This window comes from Mus pahari, chromosome 5, assembly GCF_900095145.1.
Source record: "Mus pahari chromosome 5, PAHARI_EIJ_v1.1, whole genome shotgun sequence".
NCBI lineage: Eukaryota > Metazoa > Chordata > Mammalia > Rodentia > Muridae > Mus > Mus pahari.
Window position 1 is genome coordinate 132,933,038 of NC_034594.1, and position 7,654 is coordinate 132,940,691.

The 7,654-nt window shown below is 46.4% G+C and overlaps 1 protein-coding gene across 1 annotated transcript in view; it reads left to right on the plus strand.

The window, feature by feature from the left end:
* The first annotated feature begins 320 nt into the window (after positions 1-320).
* Kiaa0040 (KIAA0040 ortholog) overlaps positions 321-7,654 on the plus strand; it is a 31,119-nt gene continuing 23,785 nt past the window's right edge. The window contains exon 1 of the mRNA XM_029538241.1: positions 321-674. The gene's annotated coding sequence lies outside the window, so the exon portion shown is untranslated. The remainder of the gene's footprint in view (positions 675-7,654) is intronic.

Below are 7,654 nucleotides of genomic sequence, written 5' to 3' on the forward strand. Positions count from 1 at the left end.
TAGTTGTCCCTGCCTCCTAAGCTCCTAACATCTCCAGGTAACTCCCATGGAGTGCACACACAAAGATACCTTGTCATGAGGCACCGCGGGATGCTCTCCCTTAAGACACACCAACCCTTTTCCTGGAAGGTGACTATTCCACAGCACGAGGCTGTTATTTTTTCCTCAGGCCAGGGTTGGGAGTTTACACCCTCTTCTCTGGGAACACTGGTGAGTCTGTGAGCAAAGTTGGCTCTGGCGTCCTGAAGGAGGCGTGCTCGGGGCGGAGGGGCAAAAGAACGTCACAGTGGGGCGGAGTGGGGACACTGGCCAGGAGACCCGGAGGAAGGACACTTCGCGCTGCGTGTGCTGTGGCATGTGTGTCCTAGTTTAAGGTAAGAGTTGGGCTGGGGAGCGACAGAGCCAGCCAGTCAGATTCAGGAAGTCGCGTTCCTGACCTCAGGAGCAGAGCTGGGTGCGGTGAAACCTCAGCCAGGGACGCAGGGGGCGCTTTCCTCCACATCACACTGGTGGCACCCCTGACCGGCAGCGCCGCCTCTCTCCCGGGACCTGGCAGTGGGAGGGACGGGCTGGAGGAGGGACCCAGACCTCACCCTTGTGCTCAAGTCACTTCAGACAGCACCGGAACAGAGCCAGGGGTCCCGCCGGCGGGAAGCCTTCCAGTGGACCCAAAGGTGAGTTTCAAAAGTTTCTGTATCGCTTTGTGCTGTTTTCAAAATACGTTTAGGAGCTGCCCCGCTGTGGAAGGGGACTTTCCATAGAAGAGTGAAATCCGCCCCCAGAGAGAAGTGAGATAAAGGGGTTATTTCTAAGAAGCAGCTTGCACAGTCGCTTTCGTTCTTTCCTCCTAGAGGTCTCTCACCTTCTCTCTGCTCCTGGCCTGCCACATAGGCTCCTCTGGAGTTTGGGGTGGAGTTCTCAGCTCCAGTTGACACCAGCTGCAGGTAGGAGCCACTTGAAAAGGACCAGATGGACACTGTCTCAACGGACAAAGTCAGTATTTGAGATGCTCCTAAAATCATACCCACTGGGAAAAAAGCAAAACACCTCATTCTAAAGGAAACTATAATTTCAATGGGGCTAAAAGACTGACCAAACTGAAAATATGGCTTGGAGCCAAGGGGTGGAGTGAGATCTGTATGCCATTCTGAGTCTCCGGAGAGTTTGTGTGACACAATTTTTTTTTTTTCCTGAACTTACCCAACTCTCTAAATGGTCCTTGATCTTCTTCCCACCCAGAAAGGTGGATTGGAACACACGGCAGGTCCTGTTGGCCTACGTTTTGAAGGGCTATGTAGGAATGTCTTGGGTAGCAGTAGTTAAGTAAATGAAGGCCCAGTAGCTGTTGTTTTGAACACCAGTCCTGCCTATCTGAAAGGGAACCCACAGCAAAGACTAGCACTTGCCCTAATGGAACAGAGAACACCAGCCAGCCGGCCAGGAGAACCCACCCCTGCTTTGCCCAGTCTGCTCAATGAGGAAGGCTAGGAACACAGCACCCAAGCCACTCCAAGCTCCTGCCTGCCAACACCATTGGGCTACATCCACCATTGGAAAGAGGGTGAGAACCTGGAGCTAATTTTAGGGAATCTTCATTCTGAAGTATTGTTGGGAACCAAGAACAAGTCTTGAATGGACACAGGTGCATCTAGTTCTTAACCCTTTTACAAAGTTTACCAATGCCACCTAAAGAGCCCTGCAACTGAAATGTACTGCTGCATTAAATGCAGCTGTGTCTGGCTTGTTTGTGTTTTATAATTTTTTTGAATTAAACTTTCACATTCTATAGTTATGGGTAGGGTAGTTTTGCAAGGCTCTCTCCTATCTTTGAGCTAAAATTCAGTTCTGTCAACCACTTAGTCTGATGCATCTTCCCTTGACCTGGTACCTCCCTTCTTCTGAAATTCTGCCTCCCCTTCTATACCCATGACACAGTTCTAGGAAAGAGGCCCATTACCAAACAACATTTTGGGCACTGTCAACATTCTGCCTACAGAATCAAAAGAGAGGCAAAAGCCACAGGATCAAACCCAAGAAGATAATAAACAGTGAGCATGCTTCTGCACCAGTTTTAACATAGAAGGGGCACATTCATTAGCTAAGCATCACTGTACCTACTACGTGCTGGGCAATGTGCCAGGGCTATGGTGATGATGTAGTTTGTACTATTTTCAGGCTGGCAAATAGATACTAGGAAACAAGCCACAGTTCAGAGCAATGTATATCATATAATATTAACAGTGAAACCATACAAAGGATGGAGCAATGGTCGTCTGGGAAGACAGCACTTCAGAAGTGGTGCACGATCAGGATCTTGAATCTGACTAGCATTTCCCAGGGAGGAGGAACTGTGGGCAAAGGAAAGGCTTTCCCCAAGTCAACACAGGTCGAGGAGCAGCATGGAATGGGGATTTATCCTCTCCTGCCAAGAGCAGGATGTCTTTCCAGCCGCACTAAGCCATTCTTAGGTAGTGGAAAGGTCCTCTCAGATTTGTGTTTGGAGAAAGAATTGCTGGCCAGATGAGGGAAGAAGAGAAGTAGGGGAGCTATATGGGGACATGGACAATGAGCACTGAGGGATGCGGGCAAGGGGGATAGCTTAGGCTTTCCAGGGATGCCTGGTAAAGGAATTCCTAAGATTGTGACTTAATTCTGGATGAATGGTGCACAAGCATAATCTATCTGTTTAACTAGGTGCGTGGATCTCTAGGAATCACCTCCTCACTTAAAAAGGAGGAGGAGGAGGAGGAGGAGGAATTTTTAGTTCAGTTGTAAGATCTGCTAACACCTCTCCAGAATGTTAGTTACCAGACCTGTGTGAGAAACTTGTTGCTTGCAAAACCTGGCAGAGTAACTTTCAGATCTGTATGCCAGCACCCAGGTCCAGAGCTTATGTACTTGGCATAAGGGCAACGACAACAACACACACACACACACAAAAAAAAAAAAACCAAAAATCAGCTAGACATGTGTGTGTGCTCAGTATCTGACTTGACCACTTATCAACTGCCCTGAACAATCTGTGACTCACTCAGCTTTGCTTCCTTCATATTTAAAACAGATAATTATTACACACCAGGGCAGTGGTTAGAATCAGAATCCAATTGAAAAAGTAAGTACATTTAATGTGCTACATAAAATTTAAGGCTCTATAAAATGTGAGGGTTTATTATTATTGCCTCTTGAAGCTACCTAAAACCACATGGTGTGTATGCTCAGGACATAACAGCATCATGGGTAGACGGTGCTTTTTTAATAAACTATTTTAAGGCAGTAATGACAAAACACTCTTTGTCTTATCAATGCTATGTGTATCCATTTTCTTTCCTACTGCTCAGCTTAAGGAGCCAGAGCCTAAAGAAGCAATGTTGTGGTAATATGTATGCATGCAGGTTGATCACTACACAAGAACTTCTGGGGCTCATGGGGCTAATGTAGCCAGAATTCTATCTGGTAGACCACTGATGTGCCAGACTCGCAGCTGAGTCAAGACAGAGGTGACTATTCTAATCTTCACTGAGGCTGTATCAGTTTAATAGGTGGTAGTTCTAAATCTGGACATCGGTTACAGCTAGGGTATATTTGCGGTTTTTCTTTCATCCTGACCAGCGAAGCCTGTATCCTGAAGAGATTCAGGTGTGTCTCATATTCCAACACAGTGGAGTTTGAATATTGTGTCAGCATCAAGACTTTTAAAGTGAAGAGCGGCTGCTGATGAAGAGGAATTGACAGAGTCAGAGATTTCAAATGGAAAAGAAAAAAAGAAAAAAAAAAAACTCTAGAGATGAACCAACCCTGCCCTTTCACTTCAGAGATGAGCAAACTGGCATTTAGGGAGGGGAAGTAAGTGCCACAGTTGCACAGCTGGTCAGTGGAGGGACCAGAACTCAAGCACCATTTGAATGCCCAGTACCTTCTGAGGTCCATGCCACCTGGACTTCTGTATACAAGGACAAGCGCAGCACTCAGAAATTACAAGGTCACAGTTCAAGGATGAATCTCCTTGGGGTGGCTTCTGGGACAAACTCCAGATCTTGAAGAGACTTGGCTGGGCCTTCTCTTTTATGACCATATCCAAACTATCCCCCTCTCGTCTGCTTCTACAACCTCAACTTTTTAACTTCCTTGGGAGTTCCCAAGCACTGCTTATGCAGGGAGACTACATACTGGTGGTGCCTTAAGTAACTAAAGCCCCTCTAGGGTTTGCTCAAATAATCATGAAAACTGGTCTCAGAGATTAGTGGGTGTTCAGAGACCAGCAAGAACTTTTCCTTCCTTATCAGACACCAACATATAACTCGGTTGTTTGATGGAAAAGGTTTCAGGTGCATAATAGTAGCACACAACACTGGTCATGGTTACAATGGGAGAGATAAGGACGGTGACGAGAGAGACCTTTTCCCTCTCTAAGCAGCAGAGGGACAATCTATAGCAGACTCTCTGCAGGACAATCCCTAGGGCTACAAGCCAGCTCAGGTGTCTTTTCCCAACATTATCCAGTGCTATCTGAGCAGAACATTATCTAGGGTGGCACAGTAGATGTTCAGTGGAGACTGAGAAGGGAAGCTGAGTTCTAAAAGGAACTGCACACAAACATGGGATTTCTTTGTCATGGGAAAGTCTCAAGGGAGCATGGCAGTGTCCAGGCCCAGTCCTCTTGCCTGAACAGGCACAGGCTTCCATTATTGTATGCAAGCTGCCCCTGGAGTTTGTCTCTTAAGAAAAGAAAGAAAGCGTAACCCACCCCTACATTTCTTGGCTTAAACTTGAAGAGCCGAGTATGCTTATAACCCACGCCAGGCTTGCCCTCATTCTTAACTCTGAGACTTCCACTCCATACAGTCTTTTTCAGCTGAGTTTATTTCTCTCCCAAAACACTCTCATTTCAAGATGAATGGGTTTAAAGAAAGCCATAAGCAATTATTATTTTTTAGGGCATTTCTGTTTTTGCTATTAATAAAAGAAAGTTGGCAGAAGATAGAAAAATACTTGGACAGCTATGATAGGACAGTTGCATATAAGGGAACTTTCCATCTTCAGATTATTCAAACAGGGAAAAAAGGTCAGGGGTCATAGATATAGAGATGGGAGAGAGGCTAGGCCCAAAGGCAGGCAGGGAGCGAAGCAGTGGGAACCGGGAAGTTCCTTCAGTGTTAGTAAAATGGAGCAAAATGACACAAGGCACATGCTGTATGAACCTGAATGACATGTGACAGCAGCAGCTGTGAATAAGAGAACACAGAAGTCTGAGCAGAAGCATCCTTGTTATCTCCCCAACCCAAGTAAGACATCAAATCTGTGTCCCTCTTCCTATAGGTCCTCGTCTTAGGCTCATATGTAGATCAGTGAGTGGGACAAAGTGCAGGCTTTCAATATCCTTTCTGCCTGTGGTCCTCAGACACCCACAGCCTTGACCATGACTTGCAAGCTCCAGCCAGTCACTCAGACACACTAACCTGAAGCCACACAAGAACTAGATGCAGTCGAAGTGACCTTTCCATGGAAACTGGAGTAAACAAACGTCCATCCAATCTTTCGGGGCTCCATAGAGCTTCTATGTGCATACCAACCTCTCAATAGTTTCTTCAGGGGGTCCTGATAAGAGTTTGAGGCACTCAAAGATAAAAGCCGTCTCTGCATCCTGCCCTCCAGAAGGCCTAAGAACACATCACAATATATTTCCATTCTTCAGCTTCACACTAGGGAGGAATTCCAAAATGAACCGAGAGAGAATGCATCACTCTTAAATCTAGTCCTGCAGGCTTACCTCTTGGCTTCCACCCTCCCTTCGCTTTGTGCACTTTTCACTCCTAACCTAAAACATTACCCGCTCACTGCCTGTGGCCCTGCCGTCCGCTGAGCATCAGTTGCAAGCTTAGCGCAGAGCGGCCTCCATGAAAGCCTCCAGGCTGGTCACGTGGGTGACCCCCACCATCCAGAAATGAAGCCTTCACCAGGAAAGGAGGCACATTAACCTGCCACCCCACCTAGACACAGCCTGTTCGGAGGTCTCCTGGCTTCCAAATTAGAAAGTCTGACTCTGCCCTGTGGGATATTTGGACCAAAGCCTTCCCTGGGTCAGGAAGAAAGCAATGCCCTGCCGGGCGGTACGACATACAAGCTGACTTCCAATGACTGCATTCTTCTCAACAGGAGAATTTTTTTCCCTAGCCTCTCTGAGGAAAGAGCCAGAATTGTTAATTTATAGTGGACGGATGGCGCCACTTTCCCATGGAAAGAATACCTCTCTTTCTTAACTGCCTGGGCCAAGGGAGGAGACAGTTGCAGGACATGTGCCATACAGGGAAGGTCAGATGTTCCTGACTGACATTTTCCAGGAACAAGAGTTTAGTGTTCTGAAAATATTATTCCTTCAAGACGGGCTCAGGAGTGAAGGAAGGGCATCACGGATAGGTTCAGCATCTGATACTGGAGTGGGTGAATTCACCGAGAGATCTTTAACACTTTACACTTTTCAAATGATTAAGGATAATAGCTGCACGACCATTTGCCTTCAAGAAATTTTGTATCATCCCCTGTATCTTTTGTTGGGATTAAATGAACAGTATGTAAAATTGACTGTTATAAAGTGAGCAGTCCAAAGGCACTTAGTGCCAGACAACCAGCCATTCCTAGCTATGTCCAAAGTGTCTTCGGTGCCCCCAGAGGAAACCCAAGAAGCAGCTTCTCCCTGTTGCTTGATGCTCCCAGTCTCTGAAAACCACCAACCTGAACTTACCTGTTCCAGGAATTTCATATATATGCAGCATATGACAGTTAATGACTGGCATTTTTCCCCTTAGCATGTTGTTGAAATCCAGCTGTGCTGTGACCTCTGCTGTCACCCTGCCCTTTTTATATCTCAATCATATTTGGTTACACAGACACACTACCACTTGTTCAATCTCTCCACCAGTTTGTGGACATTTGAGTCTTGATTATTGTAGACAATACTGCTGGGAATATGTACATACACAGATTTCCTTGAACACCCGTTTGCAGCTCATTGTGGGTGTGTGTTGGGAAGCAGGCTTGCTAAATCATACGAAAATTCTATGTTTAACTTTTTGGAGAGTTGCTGAACTACTTTCCTTTTCTCCATGATTTTAGCTACATCCTTACAAATTTACTATGTGCCAAAGTATACCATCGTATGTAGTGTAAGTTTCCATGCCTGATCCCTTGTTTGATGCCTTTGAGCTTAAATTTCTGTGAGAGATTTTTAAACCCATTGTTCTAGAAATTTCAGAGTTGTTTGGACTCCTAGTTTATGACTGCACCTCATCCAGCAGGTATGGGAGGCACTAACCTTATGGGAGCTCTAAAATGTCTCCCAAAACTAAGTGTCACTGGGCATGGTGGCACACACCGTTAATCCTAGAATTGAGGAATCAGAAGCAGGTGGATTCCTCTCTGTGAGTCTGAGGCCAACCCAATCTACCTATTGAGTTCCAGGCCTGACAGAGCTACTTGGTGAGGGCCTGTCTTCCCCACCCATCCACTCAGCCCCTCTATGCAGCCCTGGCTCTCCTGGAACTTATTGTGTAAACTAAGCTGGACTCAAACCCACCAAAATATACCTGCCTCTGCCTCTGCCTCTGCCTCTGCCTCTGCCTCTGCCTCTGCCTCTGCCTCTGCCTCTGCCTCTGCCTCT